The 19,214-nt window shown below is 46.5% G+C and overlaps 1 long non-coding RNA gene across 2 annotated transcripts in view; it reads left to right on the top strand.

Moving 5' to 3' along the window:
• Positions 1 to 19,214, top strand: part of LOC125117725 (uncharacterized) — a 37,181-nt gene that overhangs the window by 2,019 nt on the left and 15,948 nt on the right. For both annotated transcript variants that reach the window (XR_007132701.1, XR_007132702.1), the window contains exons 2-4: positions 1,998 to 2,163; positions 2,816 to 2,928; positions 4,449 to 4,533. This is a non-coding gene — a long non-coding RNA (uncharacterized LOC125117725). The remainder of the gene's footprint in view (positions 1 to 1,997; positions 2,164 to 2,815; positions 2,929 to 4,448; positions 4,534 to 19,214) is intronic.

The raw sequence follows: 19,214 nt of genomic DNA, 5'->3' as shown, positions 1-19,214 counted from the left end.
GGGTTGAGGGACTTCATGGTAAATGCTAGAGGTTAAATAACCACAATAGTGAAATTCTGTAGATTTCCAGCAAAGTTTGGAAAATCTCTAGTCAGGAAATACCATCCCATTTATGAACAACTGCTGAGATGCTCACCCCCACGCTGTAACTCCTTGCTCCTGCTTCATGCTACTAATATTCTCTTTCCTTTTTGAGCATATTTATTGTGCTTATTCTAAAATTGTGTTCTGCCTCGTCTATTAGATATGCTTCATCTGTTTAAGCTTCCCAGCCTGATGCCTGTTTGTTTGTTTGGTATCTTCCTCTTGCAGTGTGTACGAGCTTATATTCCATGGGATATAACAGCTGCCGTAGCCGAAAATTCGTACCTGCGGAACAACTTAAACCTAAGCCTCGTTTGGTTCCCTCCTGATGATTTAGGGAATGGGGAGGACCCATGTGGGGACTGGAGGGTCTCTTCTGGTGTTGATTGCTGTGGGCCAGCCTTCCCCAAGGACTCTGTACCTTAGGGAAATCCCTTTACCTCCACGAGCTATGGGCCTGGCCCGTGTGTGTGAGCCACTCTGGGGATGGGTGGGCACAGCTGGGGAAGGACTAGCGGGGCCGGCAGGTTAGTCCACACCTGTTGTTACCTGTACCTCACCTCAGCCAGGCTTGAGCATGGAGCTCTTGTTTTCCCTCCACATTAGCTCTTTTTCTGCCACAAAATGGTCATGGAGTATTTATGTAGGCTAATGGGGGAACTGAAAGAAAACAGGTACAGTTTAGAGGCTTTTCTCTAGCTTATTCGCCTCCACAGCATCCTGGCCTCTCTAGCGGCTCCTGCCCACTCCCAAACTCCACATACACAGGCACAGAGCTGCACGCTAACCACATGCCTGTCCCCTGTCTCTCTCAGCGGTTGTCCCCATGTTTGTATTACTTTCTCAGGTCCTTCTGTCTCCTTCTCAGTTCTGTGGCCTCTTCAACATCAGGTTGAGAAGAAGGGGCCAGTGTCCCTGCGGAAACACCTCTTTACTGCTATTTATTTTTCCAAGTCTATCTGGTTTGATGAACTTCCTGAACCCAATGGGCACAGATAGAAACAGCTTTTTATTCTCCTGCCTCTGCTGTCCGACATGCGCTTCCTTTTCTCCATCCCCCTTCTCAGTGTTGAAAGTCGGGACTGGATTGTTTCAGTGTCGATATTCTGGTATGGTAATGCACTGCAGCGATGCAAAATGTTAACCACCCATTGCGGGAAACCGGGTAAAATACTTTATGAAATCTCTTCCCGTATCACTTCTAACAACTGCATGTGAATGATCTCGAAATAGAAGTTTAATGAAAGGGACTGGAGATCAAGTTCAGTACTTTCCATTTGTCTCTTTTTACTAGGTGTACAATTATAGCTAACTGCTTATTATAGGTCATTTTTTTCTTATAGAAGCTACCTCCGATTTATCAAAGAAAGAGAAAGAAATCCTAAAAAGTAAAACAAAATTAGAAGAAATTATGTTGAATCCCACCTCATTAATTTGCTCATGGTGCCCAGGTGGTGAATTTCTTATATGGCCTTTACGAAGTTAAAAATAGTACCCCTTATACTGTGTTTTGCATATTCCTTGTTGTATTATGCTTTTAAAATGGACAACTGAGAAAAAATAAAAGCAGCCCCTGATATTGGGACACTGGCCTGACACTCAGAGCTGGGCCTTGCTATTTGCCTTGCTGAGCATAAACCATTTGACAAAACATCAGTATCAGGCAAAGCCACTCTGTGACCATGATGGGTTGAGACCAAAACAAGACCCCCCCCTACAGTCATGTCTGAACACAGACCAAAATGTGACCCACAAAATGGTCAAACACAAACTCCCCGTCTTGGCAAACACGAGTGACTCTTGCTTTTTGCCAATTTCAGCATTAGCTTTAGTCTGGAGCTTCTAAGGCTTCTCTCCTTGCAATAGGTTTGATTAAGATGCCCATTCATAGAATTCTCTCTCCTTCCTGACAGCATCCAGTCTGGAGCCGAGTGCTACTTCAGCGTTACTTCCCAAAGTCAGCACCAGATCATCTGCCACAAGCCAGACCCTCTAAATCCTTTCTACACACAGTTCCCGAGCCTCCTGGGCATGTTCCTTCACATCAAGTAGTAATGAACAGAACTTGGTCAACCGCAGGTGTGTATCTGGTGGTCTTTTACGGGAGAGCATTGAAACGCTATATTACAGCATTTAGTCACGCTATCCCACATGCCTCGGGGGTTTGTTTTTGTTTGTTTGTTTGCTGCAGCATATGGAGGTTCCCAGCCGAGGGGTGGAATCGGAGCTGCAGCTGCCAGCCTATGCCACAGCCACAGCGACGCAGGATCTGAGCAGCATCTGCGACCCACACCACAGCTCACAGCAACTCCAGATCCTCAACCCCCTGAGCAAGGCCAGGGATCAAACCCACATCCTCATGGATGCCAGTCAGATTCATTAACTGCTGGGCTGCGATGGGAACTCCAGTTATTTTAAAATTTCTTAATTTTTGTGACCTACACCACAGTTCACGGAAACACCAGATCTTTAGCCCTCTGAGCAAGGCCAGGGGTCAAACCTGCACCCTCGTGGAAACTAGTTGGGTTCGTAACCCCCTGAACCACAACAGGAACTCCCCACGTGCCCTTCAACTCTCCTTTTTAATAGCCGTACATATTCCATTCAATGAATATGTCATAATTCATTTGACTGTAACGATGGCCCCTTAACTATTTTTCATGTTCCCCACATTGTAAATAATACTGCGATGTGCACTTCTTTACAAAAATATTTCTGCTTATTTCCTCAGATAAGACTCATCAAAGTAGAACTTCTGAGACAAATTGTGTAGATGTGTTTAAAGTCTGATGCATTTTGTCCATCTCTTCATTTTACAGAGGAGGAAACTGAGGAACAGAGATGGTAAGTGACTTGTTCAAATGCAACCAGATTCAAGACACAGGTTTCTTGTAAATGCACCCTTTAAGAAAAAAGAGAGGAGTTCCTGTCGTGGCTCAGTGGTTATCAAATCCGACTAGGAACCATGAGGTTGCAGGTTTGATCCCTGGTCTTGCTCAGTGGGTTAAGGATCCGGTGTTGCCATGAGCTGTGGTGTAGGTCACAGACGTGACTCGGATCCCGAGTTGCTGTGGCTCTGGCGTAGGCCAGCAGCAATAGCTCCAATTAGACCCCTAGCCTGAGAACCTCCATATGCTGCTGGAGCAGCTCAAGAAAACACAAAAAGACAAAAAAAAAAGAGAGAGAGAAACTGCAATTAGAGATATGTGCCTACAATCAATCAATTTAAAATTTCATGTGCTGTCTGTTTTTTCTGCTTCATAACCACTGAAATTGCAGGGGCCAGCACTAAGTGACAGTTCATAAACTGTCCTCAGTCAGGCTGAGGTTCTTGGGGACATTCTGGTGCTTCGGGCTCTCAGGCCACTGTGGCCAAAGATGTTTTCTAAGTGCTTGAGGCACAACGGCCCTTCAGGCACTGATCCTGCAGCCAGTGGCCCAGGGAAACCTGGAGCTGCCACCTGTTCTCTGGGAAAGGAAATAAGCCAGCGCTTCTCTCTTGGGTAAAGACAGTAAGATCTCCTAAGATACAAGCCGTCAGCCCACAGGGCCACTAGCCTGTTTCTCCCACTGGCTAACAACGGTCATTCTAGGCCAATCAAGTCCCCAGAGCATGAGAGATACAGCATGGGTCATATCTGATTCTGGTTTTGACTGTGTTATATTGGGAATTATGTCACGTCCTTGCAGTCAGTTTTCTGTTCTGAAGCTCTGGAATTTATATGGCTTCATTTGTGTATTGATTCCCTCATCTCAGGTGTTTATCTCACTGTTTTCTGAGCACTGAGGGTTCAGAGATGAGTCAGACACAGTCCCAGACTTCCTCAAGCTCACGCCCTCCTTGGAGAGCAAGCCAGCAGCAAATACTGATGGCCTCGTACATTCCGCGATAAACAAATGTCAGTCCTGGAGCCTGGGGGAGCTGGGGGTCAGCGGAGGCTACGCACTGCCAGGGGGTCTGAGGAGAGTTCACAGAGGAGGTGAAACCAGGGCTTGCTCTGAAAAAGAATAGAAAGGAGACAGAGGACTTCAGAACCCAGGATCCCTGAATGAAAGCAAAGAGGGGTGGAAGCGGAAAGATCTATTCTGCCTCCTACGGGGACCAGGCTTTCCAGGGCGGAGCCGGGTCCTGTACCTTGGGATCTGATGAGCCTGGTTCAGTTTCCGGCTCCACACCCCCTTAGGATTTGACCTTAGACCTGTGTCTTTACCTCCTTGGAGTCCCACTTCCTCCCTGGAAAAAACACATGATGAATGCAGACTCTGTTAGGTTTGGGGGAGGGTTAAATGTGAAAACATATGGGAAAGTTTCCAGCCCTGGGCCTGGCATGAGGTTTATTTTCTCTCTTCATTCTTCTGGACAGGTGATCTTCCACGTGGGCCTTTCTCAGAAACGGCTGCCTCGGCCCCAAGAACCACGGTGACAGGCCTGCTCTGGGGTTAGCTCAGGTAGGAATGGATTCCATTTGTTCCTTCTCGAAGGCTTTGCTCTGGAAGAAATGACAGATTTCATAAAAACTCAACTCCTCTTGATTTTGGAGAGACAGCAGTGCCTGATGGTTTGAAGCAAGATCTTAATTCTCTGCTCAGGAATTGAACCTAGGCAGCCTGGGTGAAACCCAGGAATCCTAGGCTCTTGACCAGCTAGAGGCTAGAAGCAGAATTGCCCTGATTCTTGTCCCCTTTGAAAGCAGGAGTGTTTCAAAAAGGCAAAGACTGTAAAAACAGGTGCAAGGTTTATTGTTAGAAGCACAGGACACCATATGGGAGAAGACATGGAGAAGGGTCTGTTTGGCTAAGGCAGAAGCAAAGCAGTGACACACCCAAAGGAGAAGTGAGGATTCCGGCGTCCCCTGAAGGAGGAGCGCAGCAGAGAGGTGATTTAAATCACGTATACAGGACAGTTCCTCTGGGTCTTTGTCTTCCTTTGGCCAATTTTCTTTCTTTCTTTCTTTTTTTCCCCAGTCTTTTTTTTTTTTTTTTTTCCTTTTCTAGGGCCGCTTCCCACGGCATATGGAGGTTACCAGGCTAGGGGTCGAATTGGAGCTGTTAGCCACCGGCCTACACCACAGCCACAGCAGCTCGGGATCAGAGCCGCATCTGCGACCTATACCACAGCTCGTGGCAATGCCAGATCCTTAACCCACTGAACAAGACCAGGGATCGAACCCGCAACCTCATGGTTCCTAGTCAGATTTGTTAACCACTGCGCCACGACGGGAACTTCGAGGCCAATTTTCTTGTTTTATCCTTTACACCTGACCAGACCCGGGCCCTCCCCCCATCCACATCCTCATCTTTTGGCCAAGATGGATTCCCGAGCAAAGCATGTTGTCTAGACTTCTCATGGCTTGGCACCCCCTCCCCTTCTGACCCAGGGGGTCTCTGTGCATGTGTAGTTGGGGGTCTCCCTGACCCGGAGAATGGGGAGTACGTGACCTCTTTGTTCTTTCCTCCAAGCAGGGCTCCTCGGCCCCTCTTCTGATTCTGTCATTACCATAGTTTAACAAGTGCACAGAATACAAGTACCAGTTATCTGCCTTGTGCCTGTTGTTATTTCTATCTCGAAGTATAGATAGGTGTCTGGTTGTAAATGTTTGTCCTGGAGCCCACCTACCTCCTGCCTCGGGAAGTGTAAACAAGAAGCTAGTTGCAGTGGTACATGCTGGAGCCCACCCATCTCCTGCTCGGCTAGAGCACCGCAAGGCTGCACAGGGTAGGCACTTGGTGAGGACTCAGTGAGAGAAAAGAGTATACTGTTTTGCATTTTTTAAGATTTGGCCTGGTTACCTGATACCTTTTAAATTGAACTTTTTAAATTTACTTTTTAAATTTAATTTCAGGGATACCTGAAGATTTTGCATCTAAATTACCCAATAAGGTGACTCAGCTACTTCCCAGCAAGGAAAAACTACGCACACCAGGGGTATTGGAGAAAGGCAGGGCTCCAACCCAGATGATTCCCACGCAGACTGTTGACAGGAGGCCAGATCCAAATCGTAAACTCTGTCCCGAAAGGAAAACAGGATTTGGCAAGGGAGGGATGCTGAGGCTCAAAAAAAGGGATCTCAGGAAATCTTCTCCCTCTAATCCAGGATCCGTGTTTTTCTGATTGAGTCAGTGTAGGGAAGCAAAATATTTTAAACCATCCCCAGGACCCTTCTGTATAGAGAGTACAAACATACATCTGAGAAGGACAAGTGGTACAACGGGGAGCTTTGGACCCAGACGCGTGGGCTGTGACTGCTCTCGGGCATTGACTAGCTCTACCTTGTGGCAACTTACTTAACTGTTAGTGCGAGTTCTGAAACGTCAGAGTCTGGAGCAGAGAAAGGTTTATTGCAGGACCAGGCAAGGAGACGGGTGGCTCGTCCCCCCTCAAAACCCCAAACTCCCCCAAGTAAATTGTAAAGCATTTAAAAAAGCCAGGTCGTGGGGAGTGAGGGGGGTGTCGGGAGGTCGGGGCGGCGGTGGGGGCGGGGGGGGGGGCAGGTGTTCAGCTGGTGCTCAGTTCTCTGATTGGCTGATGGTGACGTAACAGGGCCGTGTCACAGGGGTTAACAGGATCAGTCCAGGAGGCCCAGGGCCTATGAGCTTATGGTTGTCAAGTACTTAACATTTTCCATCTGATGGGGAGATGTTCACATGTGTGAAACAACTCAGGAAAGGTGCCTCCGGAGACTGTTTTCTAGAACTTCAGAAAGGAGCTCAAGCAGAGGGTGTAGGGGAAGGGGCTGTGCGGGGAAGGCCCCACAGTGTGCCACTCAGTTATAGAAGCTCTCTTAGCTTCCCTGTCCTCATCTGTAAAGACAATGTGTCATCCTGTCCTCTCCAGGTTCATGCGACAAGTCCTGGAGCTCATGCATTTAAAGCCACTGGTTCCCCTAGACATTGATTCAGTCTCCGTTCACCTCTCGTTCCCATCACTTTCCTCTTGGTGTCTGAGACTTTGTTTGCATCATTTAGGTGATTCACCAACAGATACTGTGTGCACAAACTCACACGTTTGAGTGCACACAGGGCACACACAACACACAAACATGCAGACGCGCGCTGATGTCACTCTTTCAGCTCATTCAAAACAACTCAGGATCACTGATCCCCAGTCTCCATCTGAGGCTCAGTTTTTGCCCTCTTCACTCTACTTCCTCCTCTGCCCCTTCACCAGGCAAAAAAAAAAGCATGAAGGAAGGGCAGAAAAGAACATGACGCTGCCAAGGGAGGAAGGAAGTAACAAATAAAGGAGACCTCAAAGGTCCTGGTAGATCAGAACATCTAATGACCAGATCAGAAATGTGATGGCTCAGCAGTTTAAGGATCCAGAGCTATCACTGCTGCAGCCTGGGTCACTGCTATGGCTTGGGTTCAATCCCTGGCCTGGGAACTTTGCATGCCACAGGCGAGTTCAAAGAGAGATAGAGAGAGAATACAAGGTGATTAGAGAAAATAAAATGAGAAAATTACAGGGAATCAGATGAGGGAGGGTCCTTGCACCCAGGTACAGGTCATGGGCCTTCACCGTCCCCTCTATGGAGTAGTTTGCGTTTGCCACGTGGTGGGGCTGGGTTGGGGATCAGTCCCTGAGGGAATCAGGAACCAGGCAGGACCCTAAGGATAGGAAGGGAGCTGAGGATCACCCGGTGGGTCAGTGAGAGCTTCTCAGAAGCTCCAGTGATCCCTGGTTAGAAATCACTTCCTAACAAAACTAAGCACAGCATCTGGGGGTGGGGTGGGGAGAGGGGAAGGGCACTTTTGAACGAGCAGGCAGAGGATTTCCGGGAATGCCGTTTTCACACTACTCCAGGCATGGTGCCAACCTCCCGCCGGGTTAACCTCCTGGCACCAGGCTGGCCTGACCCCTGTCCTGGGAGAGGGGAGAGGTGGGAGGGAGGACAGGGCCACCCCTGAGCGAGGATTTAGCATTATTTCCCCAGAGGTCCGCGTTGCCTCTGTCCCCGAAGGAGCAGTGCGTTTCTCAGAAGGGACTCGCCCGAGTGGAGGAGGCAGCATTGATATAAAGGGAACATCAGCCCAAAGACTGATTGCCTCGCGGTGAGCACACCCATCCAGATGTTCCCACACCCGCCCAGATGTTCTCACACCCGTCCAGATGTTCCCACTCACCGTGGGGGGCCGGAAAGCCCAGCACGGGGTGTTGGAGGAGGAACTTTGGTTCTTCATTTTCCTAAGACACTTACCTGGGAAAACTCCTCCATCCTGAGTCTTTTCTCCCACTCGGTTTTACTCCTCTCATGGTGGTACCAGTTGAATTAAGATAAGTAGCTGATTGTAGGCTGTTTCTGAGGGCCTCGGTCATTTTTGGACACTTATCTGTGATGTTTGATTTTATGTGTCAACTTGGATAGGCTAGCATGTTCAGTTGTTTGGTCAAACACCAGTCTACATGTTGCTGTGAGGTAATTTTTAAATGTGATTAACATTTAAATCAGTAGACTTTGAGTGACATATTGGGTGGGCTTTATCTAATCAGGTGATGGCCTTGAAAACAAAGACTGAAGGGTCCCAAAGAAGAAGACATTTGGCCTCAAGACTGCAAAATAGAAACCCTGTCTGAGTTTCCAGCCTGCCAGCCTGTCCTGCAGATTGCAAACTTGCCAAACGCCACAATTGCATGAGCCAATTCCTCAACGTCTTCCTCTTCTCTCTCTCCCTCCCTCCTTCTCCCTCCCTCTCTCTCTCTCTCTCTCTCTCTCTCTCTCTCTCTCTCTCTCTCTATGCTATTTGTTTTGTTTCTCTGAGTAACTCTGATGAATACACCCACACACACAGAGTTCTCCATTTCCACAATATGTTTGGTCTATTTACGATTTAACAGTTAATACAGATAGCTAAAAACAGTAATGAACTGTAAACCCAAGGGACAACTTGAAGATTAATTGGCAGATGTTCTTGGACCTAATTCTCAAAAGAGAGAATTAGTAGACCCCTGAGGTCTCATCAATTAGGGGATAGGAGGACTGCTGACTTAGGTGGGTGGACAAAGTGATTCATCTTGATACTGAGGTGAGATTGGAAAGTGATTCTATTGGTTTAGGGAAAAGTGTCAGGCTTTGAGCTTGGAGTTTCCTTTCCTTTTCTTTTTTCTTCCTTCCTTCCTTCCTTCCTTTCTTTCTCTCTTTTTTTCCTTTCTTTCTTTCCTTCCTTCCTATCTTTTTTTCGCCCCATGCCTTGTGGAGTTCCTGGGCCAGGGATCAGATCCGAGCAGCAATTGTGACCTACACAGCAGCTGTGGCAACCTCAGCAACCCTGGATCCTTTAACCCACTATGCAGGGTGGGGGTTGGAACCTACATCCTGGCACTGAAGAGAATTTCCATTTTTAAGGGAAAGACATTTCACAGCTTGATCTGTCCCAAGGAAATAATAAGAGTAATTGGCATACTACAGATAGCCTTTTTTTTTTTTTTCTTTTGGCCATGCATATGAAAGTTCCCTGGCTAGGGATAAAGCCCATGCCATGGGAGTGACCTGAACTTCTGCAGAGACAACACCAGATCCTTAACCCACTGCACCGCAGAACTCCCTGATGTCCATTTTCTTTTGCTCCTTAGATGAAGGTGAAAGATTCTGTCTTAAAGGACACATAGGTATTTACGAAATAAATTGATGTATGATGCCGAATTTGTTAGCCCTCCGATGGATTGAGACTGAGTGTCTCTTGGCCTTCTCCTCCTGACTCCTTTCCAATGACCTGGATAATATCTGAGCCCCATGATTAAAATAGTGACACTGGGAGTTCCCGTCATGGCGCAGTGGTTAACGAATCCGACTAGGAACCATGAGGTTGCGGGTTCAATCCCTGGCCTTGCTCAGTGGGTTAAGGATCCAGCGTTGCCGTGAGCTGTGGTATGGGTCACAGACATGGCTCGGATCCCGCATTGCTGTGGCTGTGGTGTAGGCTGGCAGCTACAGCTCCGATTCGACCCCTAGCCTGGGAACCTCCACATGCCATAGGAGCGGCTCAAGAAAAGGCAAAAAGACCAAAAAAAAAAAAAAAGTGACACTGGGCGGGGATCTCTGCTCCTGGTTATGGGTTTTGGAAGCTGCTGTCATTTGCCGACAATAGCGGACAATTGTCATCACCCCTCTGTGGAGGGGGTGCTGGGAGGACCAGGCTGGGATGACGAGGATGCCAAACTCACAGAGCACACTCACATCCGGCACCTTTTAAAATATTCTGCATTACCCCGTGGGCAGAGAAGAGCTGATAGGATTCCTATCAAAGAGATAGACTGAGGTACAGAGAATCAGGGGACGTGCCCAAATCCACACAGGTAGTGAGTGAGTAAGTGGCTGACCTAGAACCAGAACCCCAGCTTTGGCTTTCAGTCCTTCCCCATTGCTATTTCTGTCCCTGCCCTCTTGGAATCCCGTGGCGCAAATGTCTCTACTAGGCATGTATCCTTTGAAAATGACTGCCCGGGGAGTTCCCATTGTGACTCAGTGGGCTAAGAATCTGACTAATACCCATGAGGAAGCAGGTTCCATCCCTGGCCCTGCTCAGTAGGTTAAAGGATCCAGGATTGCCAAGAGCTGTGGTATAAGTCACAGACACGGCTCAGATTTGGCCTTGCTGTGGCTGCAGTGAAAGCCAGCAGCTGCAGCTCTGATTCCATCCCTGGCTTGGAAACTTCTGTGTGCCACAGATGTGGCCCCAAAAAGCAAAATAAATAAATAAATAAATAAATAAATAAATAAAATTACTGTTCAAACACTGGCCACTAAAATGCTTTATCATCCATCAAAATATTTTGAATGTTAAAGAATGAACAGGAGTTCCCATCGTGGCACAGTGGAAACGAATCTGACTAGGAACTATGAGGTTGTGGGTTCGATCTCTGGCCCCACTCAATGGGTTAGGGATCTGGCGTTGTGGTGTAGGTTGCAGACACGGCTCAATCTGGCTTTGCTGTGGCTACGGTATATGCCAGCAGCTACAGCTCCGATTCGACCCCTAGTCTAGGAACCTCCATATGCCACTGGTGCGGCCCTAAAAAGACAAAAAAAAAAAAAAGAGAAAGAATAGAATCACCCACCCTATCCCACCCGCACCCCCAGGAAATTAAGATATTTTCAAAAGGAATTTATTGCACAGCTCTTTACTGAGCAACTACTATGAGGAAGGCACTGCAATATTTGACGTTAAATGAGACTCAGCCTTCACCTGCTATGGGCTTAATCTTATGAGGGAGCTGAGACACGTGTTCAGTCATTAGAATCACGCATATTATATCTGAAGGTTCAAGGTCAGTTCGTGTGGTCCACTCTCTGGTCAGAAAAGGGCCTCAAGACCTTGGCAACCTGCTGAGGTACAAGGTAATTTAGTAAGAGTCTCTTGGCTCCTAACCCACATCTCCACCCCGCTGTTCTCTCACACAAGGCAGCATGCGGTAAAGCCATGGCTCCCAAACTGTGCACTGGAAGCTGTGGGGTACCTCAGGATATTTTAAGATCCAGAGGGAAATACAGCAGTATTTGATATCTGTTGGCCTCTGTGTGAAATATGAGTTCCAGGTAGATCACAATTTCAACATGCTCTGAATTCCTTTTGACGATGTCATGTCTTTTGGAAGCCAGGTTTTTGACGGTCGTTGTGCTATGAGCAAGTATCACTAAAAATCAGTACGGAGCAGGAAATGAGGCTGGTGGTGTCCAAACGGATTCCAAAGTCTGAGAAGTTGTGCAGGGCTGGGCTATGCCTATAACCTACTAGTAAGTAATTGTGCTTATTTAAGAAGAGAATAAAAACATCATAGGGTTCTTTCAATTTATATGATATAATTGTTTAATGGCTGTTAAGCTATTGGAAGATAAAACTTAGTATGTTATTTGGACTTAACAACTTAAAAAGTAGAAGAGGAATTTCTTTTGACCTAAAGTCCTAAGAAGCTTCTGAGACAATGAGGAAGTTGGGGAACCCCTGCAGATTAAAGTCTTGCTATTCAGAGTGGGGTCCCCCCCACCAGCATCTTTAGTATCGCCTGGGAGCTTATTAGAAATGCAGAATCTGGAGTTCCCCTTGTGGCTCAGCAGAAATGAACCTCTCTAGTATCCATGAAGATGAGGATTCGATCCCTGGCCCCGCTCAGTGGGTTAAGGATCTGGCGTTGCCAAGAGCTGTGGCATAGGTCACAGACGTGGCTCAGAGCTGGTATTGCTGTGGCCAGTAGCTGTGGCTCCCATTCGACTCCTAGCCTGGGAGCTTACCTATGCCACAGGTGTGGCCCTAAAAAGAAAAAAAAAAGAAAGAAAGAAATGCAGAATCCTCTGCCAAACCCAAGTTAGAATTTCATTTTTCACAAGGGATCAGGTGATCTTTACACACTTGATGCACATTTGGAAAGCACGTCAGTTAAGCATCACAAGGGCAGCAGAAGCAAACAAATGGCCCAGGTCTGCCATCTGCTCAGCTGACCACACAGAAATGGGGTCAGAATTCAGAATTAATAAGCTGATGCTTCCTAGCTGTGGATCTTAGGGTAATACTGTGAATGCTGAGCCTCAGTTTCCTTCTTGCCAGGTGAGAATGATGGCAGATTCTGTCTCTTTTGGGTGATCAAATAAAGGTTAAAGGCGGTAATGTTTTCAGAGTAGAATGCTTGGCTTCAAGTAGATAAATAAACAATTCTTTTTGCTTCCTGGATCTGTGGCTCTGGGACAGGTGATTTGTCTTCTTTTTCCGCACCTTTGAAAGGTCACAAATACAGGAAAGGAGTTCTCCTGGGGTCCAGCAGGTTAGGGATCCTGTGTTGTCCCTGCAGCGAGCGGCTCAGGTCACTGCTATGGCGCAGGTTCAATCCCTGGCCCAGGAACTTCCATATACCATGGACATGGCCAAAGAAACAAAACACAAACAAAGGCAGGATAAATCTAGTTTCATAGTCAGCCCTTGGCCCACTGCAACAGCCAAGCAAACACAAACACCCACTCGCTTTCCAGGTCTTGAACCAAGGGGCGCTGCCTGGAAATGTGCATAGGTTTGCCTTAGGGATTTCATCGTGTCCCTACAATGAAGGCAAACGCTGCAGGCAGGCTGGTGGGCAGAGAAGAACTTGCTGTGGCGGGGTCTGTATGGGGGGTAAGGACCGCATAACAGAGATCTACCGTATTCACCGTGTTTCCGTGTACAGTCCAGTGCTTTAAATGTAACCGTGTGATCCCCCTGCCGCTTTTCGTCTTGTCAAATTGAAACTCTGTAACTAAACACTCACCCCCCTCCCCCAGCCCCTGGCCACCGCCCTTCAACTTTCTGTCTCTGTGAATCCGACTAGTCCAAGTCCTCATCCAAGTGGAATGTGTCGTTTTGTGAATGGCTTATTTCACTCAGCATAACGCCCTCAAGCTTCATCCATGTCATAGCGTGGATCAGAATTCTCGTCCTTTTTAAGAAGGAAAAATAAATAGTCCACTTACAAAAGATACCACGTTTTGTTTATCTGCGCCTCCTTCTAGAGACACTCAGGTTGTTTCCACATGTTAACAATTTAACACTTGTATGAACACAAATATCTCTTCAAGACCTTGCATTTCATTTTTAGAGATATGCCCTGAAGGGAAATTGCTGGCTAGTCTGGTAGTTCTAATTTTATTTTTATTTTTTTGAGGAACTACTGTACTCTCTTCCACAGAGGCTGCAGGAACAGTTTGAGTGAATGACCCTGCATGATAGACACATGCTTCCCTAAGACTGTGAGCTCCCCAAGCTGGGAAACACCCCCTCACTCCTACTGGATCCACTGCACATCTAGGGCGGTGCCTGGAAACTAGAAGGGCTCAGGGTGTGTTTGCTGCCCTAGATGGATTGTCCCCAGCCAGCCTCCATTCTTCTCTAGCCTGAGGGTAGCTTTTCTTCTTACACAGCACTGCTACCTGCTGGAGAAATTGTGACATTGCAGTTGCCCAGCTAACGTGGGTGCCTTTGGTACGCAGCTAATGTTGACTTGGAGGCTTTAGATTTTTGTAATCCTTTAGACAAGACTGCAGTTTATTTTTTGCTTCATAAAGTTTTTTCTCAGAGATAAAAACATAATAGAGTTAAGCTTACGGGTGCACAAAAAAACATCTGTGTGTGTGTGTGTGTGAGAGAGAAAGGAGTTCCCTTTGTGGCTCAGCCGAAATGAATCTGACTGGCATCCATGAGGAAACAGGTTGGATCCCTGGCCTTGCTCATTGGGTTAAAGATCCATTGCTGCTGTGAGCTGTGGTGTAGGTTGCAGGTACGGCTGGGATCTGGTGTTGCTGTGGCTGTGGTGTAGGCCAGCAGGTGTAGCTCCAATGCGACCCCTGACCTGGGAAATTCCATATGCTGCAGGTGCAGGCCTAAAAAAAAAAAGAGAGAAGATATCACTGACTGCAGTCGGCAATAAGGTATAGACACACACTCACACACATGCACACAAATGCACAAGCCAGCTTCTCTAAAGAAAGTGGTTGCTTGAAGGATTATATCACTCGTCCAAGGTCATACAGCTGACAAGCCTGGGAGCTGGGAGCTGGGAAGAAGGTCTGATACTGGTGGTGTGCAAGGAGCCCAGGGCACTGGCAGGGGTCCTCCTGAGGGGCACCTGGGAACACGTGCACAGCACCAGGTGGCTCTCAAACCACCCTGTCTCATCCCCCTCCTATCAATGAGCAGTGTTGCTGGTCCTCTTAGATCATGACCTTGACTTATAGTGACTGCAATTCTCCGCCCAGGCGAGATCCCAGCCAGCTCAGCTGGCTCAGGGGCTGCCCCTCCCCACTGCTCCCTCCTCTTCCTCACCCCAGCCCTGGCTCCCAGGCCAAGCCAGACCACGCAGAGGGAACGAGGTGTGCAAAGGCTGTGAGCCCCGGAATTGCTGGCATCTCCAGCAGCTGGAGCTCATAGAGCATGTGTGGGAGGCAGGCAGGCACAGACCACAGAGGGCACCTGACCAGCCCTAGGCCCTCACACTGTCCTGGGCCCTCATACTGGGTCCTGAAACAGGGGGAAGCCTTGAGAGGAAGCAGGGGAAGTGACTGGATCAACTGTGTAAGGAAAAGTATCACTCTGCTGGTTTTAGTGGCTGACTTTGGATTCACCTGTGAATCTGTATTTTTCTTCCCCAATCCAGTAGACTGTTTCCAGGTGAGAAATAAAATATCGCCTGCCATATCAAGCGACAAAAGATGTCACAGTCTTTAGTGACACCACCTTGTGGCCACCTCCGAGGGTGAGCTGGTGAGCCCTGAGGGAACTCAGGAAGGAAACCAATCCTTGCCATCTAGAATCTGTCAGGTGGCAGCTATTCCCTAAGGTGAGCCCTGAGGAAACTCAGGTTATAAAAAGCACGGGATACTGGCCCCAGGTAGCTGAGGTGCATGATAAAGGAATTACTTCCGTGAGCCCAGACCCGTGCATCCTTCCATGCACAGAAAAGTATAAATTCCTTGGAAATATCTGATTCTCTTGTATTAACAATGAAGTTTTGTTCCTACTACCTGCCCTTTGTTACAAAACTCCTGTATATCCTAGCTCCCCCTCACCTCCTCCGAGCTGTTTTCTCAGGGATACTTGAGACGCTGCCTCCTGGGGCTTAAGTCCTCAGTTTTTTTCCAGGAAATAAAACATAGCTCTAAACTTTTAGGTTGTACATATTTTTTTAAGTGAACATAGGGGCTTAACAAATGTGTGATAAACTACCAGTGGTATTCATCTTAGAAAATCGAACTCAGGGTTCTTGTTGTGGCTCAGGAGTAACGAACCCAACTAGTATCCATGAGGACGCAGGTTCGATCCCTGGTCTCCCTCAGTGGGTTAAGGATCCGGCGTTGCTGTGAGCTGTGGTGTAGGTCGCAGATGTGGCGTAGATCCTGTGTTGCTGTGGCTGTGGTGTAAGCTGGTGGCTACAGCTCTGATTCAACCCCTAGACTGGGAACTTCCATATGTGGTGGGTGAAGACCTAAAGGAAAAAAAAAAAAAAGAATAAAAAGAAAATAGGACTCAATTTATGAGCTGATTTAAAAACAAAAACGCTTTCCTCTTTGTTAAGTGCTGTGGGTTCTCCATCTGGGTTGACAGTAATAAGTATACCTGTAAGTAATTTAACAAAATTAGCTGAAATAATGGAATTTTAGAAATGGAGATAAACATTAGAGATTTTCTAAGTCAATGATCATCTGTATTAGTATTAAAAATATCCCAACTTCTTGTAAGTAAATTTAGATTTTTGTAAAACATTGTTTAAAAAAAAAAGTAATGGGAAAATAATCACTATGAATTCAACTATATTGAAGGTATGTTTTATTATTTACAATAGCATCCGCAAACATTTGGGCAGAAAATATGTATGTATATCTATTTGCAAATCTAGTGTGTGTGATATGCCTTCCTTTTGCAAATTCTTTCTGTGTAAATAAAACTTTATATAGTTGATGATGGGAAATAAAATATCAAAACCATAAAAATATTTCTAGACATACTTTAAAAATAAGCAGATTCAGCCATCTAAAGACCTACAGGCTTGCCCCACCCCCAAATACATTACCTAAAACACAAGGACACTTAAAATATGTGTACATTGATTTACTACCAACCAGCGTCCCTAAGCTAGAAGTGAAAGTAAAACTTTGCATAGTTTTGATTGCATAGTTTGCAGAAGTTTGAAAGAATAAATTGTTCAGCAGGGCGAGCTCATTCGGAAATAAACAGCCCTACATCTCAGTGGGTTGTTACACAAGAGGGTAGCTTCCCATGATGCCACAGTGCAGGTGGGTTGGTGGCTCTGGAGGAGGGTTAACCCACTGAGCATGGCCAAGGATTGAACCCGCATCCTCACGGTTGCTAGTCGGGTTCGTTAACCACTGAGCCACGATGTTATTATCATCACGCCAAAACACCCAGGCAGGCACCAGCCAAGGGCCTCTCAAACACCAGCCGCGTGTAGCACAAGGCCTTTTCAAGGGCCACATGGACATAGGACAAGTTAAACGACTCCATTTCCTGACTTCTAACTTGAGTCTCTCTCCTAAAACTGAGCTGTCAGAGATCTGATCTGCATGTTTGTGTGGGCTTCATTTCTGCTCTGACTCTGCGAAGGGAAGGCACGGCACCACCATGCAGGAAACACCAGTTAAGCAAGCACAGCGCTTTGTCTTCTGCTCAGAAGAGTTAGGGCCGATCGTTTGGTTTTGCTGTCATGGAACTCCCTTTCTTTAGAGGATGCAGACAGTGAAGTCACCCACCACCCCACTGTCTAAGGTGCCAAAAGAAAAGATTAAGGAGTTTCCCTCGTGGCACAGTGGTTAACCAACCTGACTAGTATCCTGAGGACACGGGTTTGGTCCCTGGCCTCGATCAGTGGATTAAGGATCTGGCATGGCCATCACCTGTGGTGTAGGTCGAAGATGCAGCTCAGATCTGGCATTGCTGTGGCTGCGGTGTAGGCTGGCGGCTGTAGCTCCTATTCAACCCATGGCCTGGGAACCTCTATATGCTGCAGTTGCATCCCTAAAAAGATTAAAGACCAAAAAAAAAAAAAAAAGGGGGAAGAAAAGAAAGAAAAAAGAAAGTAAAGATTAATATTGACAGAGATACACTATAATTCAGGTTTCTCTTTTCCGAGTGGTCAACAACTGACATGCCAGCTCATCGCTGGTGAGTCCAGGTAAAAGATTTTGGAGTATTTGAAAAAATTGAGAAAGGGGTTGACTGATGCCTAGATTATATATCCTTTTCCAATTCAGGTTATTTCCAATTCTTCCCTTACATAGAAATGGAAATAGAACATATTCAAGTTATCAGAATAAATGCGTGATGCTGGATTACCTCATGCTTGTTGTGGGTATCCGCAATAGAGTTGCAAGACTTAAGGAACATTGCTAAAGCTTCACCCATTTCCATATCCTTATATGTGGGAAGGAGTTTTCTCAAAAATTTTTCAGTTTCAATGCTAAAAATAAAACACCGTATCATTCTAACAGGAAATAATATCCTTCCTTGGATCCATGAACTAATTGAGGGAAAAAAAAAAACCTAACACTTTAAGAAATGCATATCTCGAGTTCCCATGGTGGCCCAGGGGAAAAGAACCTGACTAGTATCCATGAGGATATGTTCGTTTGATCCCTGGCTTCCATCACTGGGTTAAGGATCCGGTTTTGCTGGGGCTGTGGGGTAGGCTGGCAGCTACAGCTCTGATTTGACTCCTAGCCTGAGAACTTCCATGTGCCCCAAGTGCAGCCTGAAAAATACCAATAAAAAAAGAAAGGAAATGAATTTCTGTCAAAATTGTCCATTTAATGGTCAATGATTTGTTTATCAGTATAATGGGATCATGTTGTTTGGAACTAATCCTAATTCTACATAATTCTTATGATGGAGAAACTGGTCCTACTAGATGCTGTGGTTAAATATCTTTCAGTCGTGGATTTTGTGGTGCCATGAGACATTTGGAGCATTTACTTGAGCTGATGGTAACGAGATTAACTGATCTTATTTTTCATCTCTTTTAAGTTCCGTAATATATATCTTACCTCTCATTTTTCAGTGCTTCACCATATGTACATCTCATGTTTTTTAAGTTTTACCCTTTCCTGTTCTAAAACCAAATGTATCCTTTTTTCCTATTATTAGCTTCCTTGTCCCTTTATTAGTAAGTTCTCCCAAGCTCTTATTTTCCTTTCCTCTAGATTGTATTCTACTCTGTTTTCATCTACTGCATATCTTATTTTTAATTAGTAGCGTCAAGCTTGTCTTCAGTTATTTTCACCTCCTTTAAGATTCTTCTAACCAGGTGGCTGGTTTTATACCAGCTTGCATTCTACCTGACTGTAGCCAGAATTTTCGTCTTCCTTCTCAGCCATCATATATTCTCCTGATATGTGGCTCCTCACAGGGGCCAAGAAGGGGTGAGCTAAGTTGGGGACAGCAGGAAATTGGGTTCCACTGGGAGCAGAAGGGACCTGGTGGAAAATAGCCTCAGGCAGCAGGGGAGAGGAAGAGAGAGGCCAGACCATACGTGCTCTGAGCCTCTTCCTAGAGCATCCCTAGACTTAGCCACGCTTCCCTCCTTTGCTGTTAGCTACTTGTCCTTTGTCTTTTTAGAGCCGCACCCCGGCTTATGGAGGTTCCCAGGGTAGGGGTCTAATCGG

Source organism: Phacochoerus africanus, chromosome 16, assembly GCF_016906955.1.
Source record: "Phacochoerus africanus isolate WHEZ1 chromosome 16, ROS_Pafr_v1, whole genome shotgun sequence".
NCBI classification, from domain to species: Eukaryota; Metazoa; Chordata; class Mammalia; order Artiodactyla; family Suidae; genus Phacochoerus; species Phacochoerus africanus.
The sequence above is the reverse complement of the archived record's forward strand: the minus strand, read 5'-3'. Positions and strand labels throughout refer to the sequence as shown.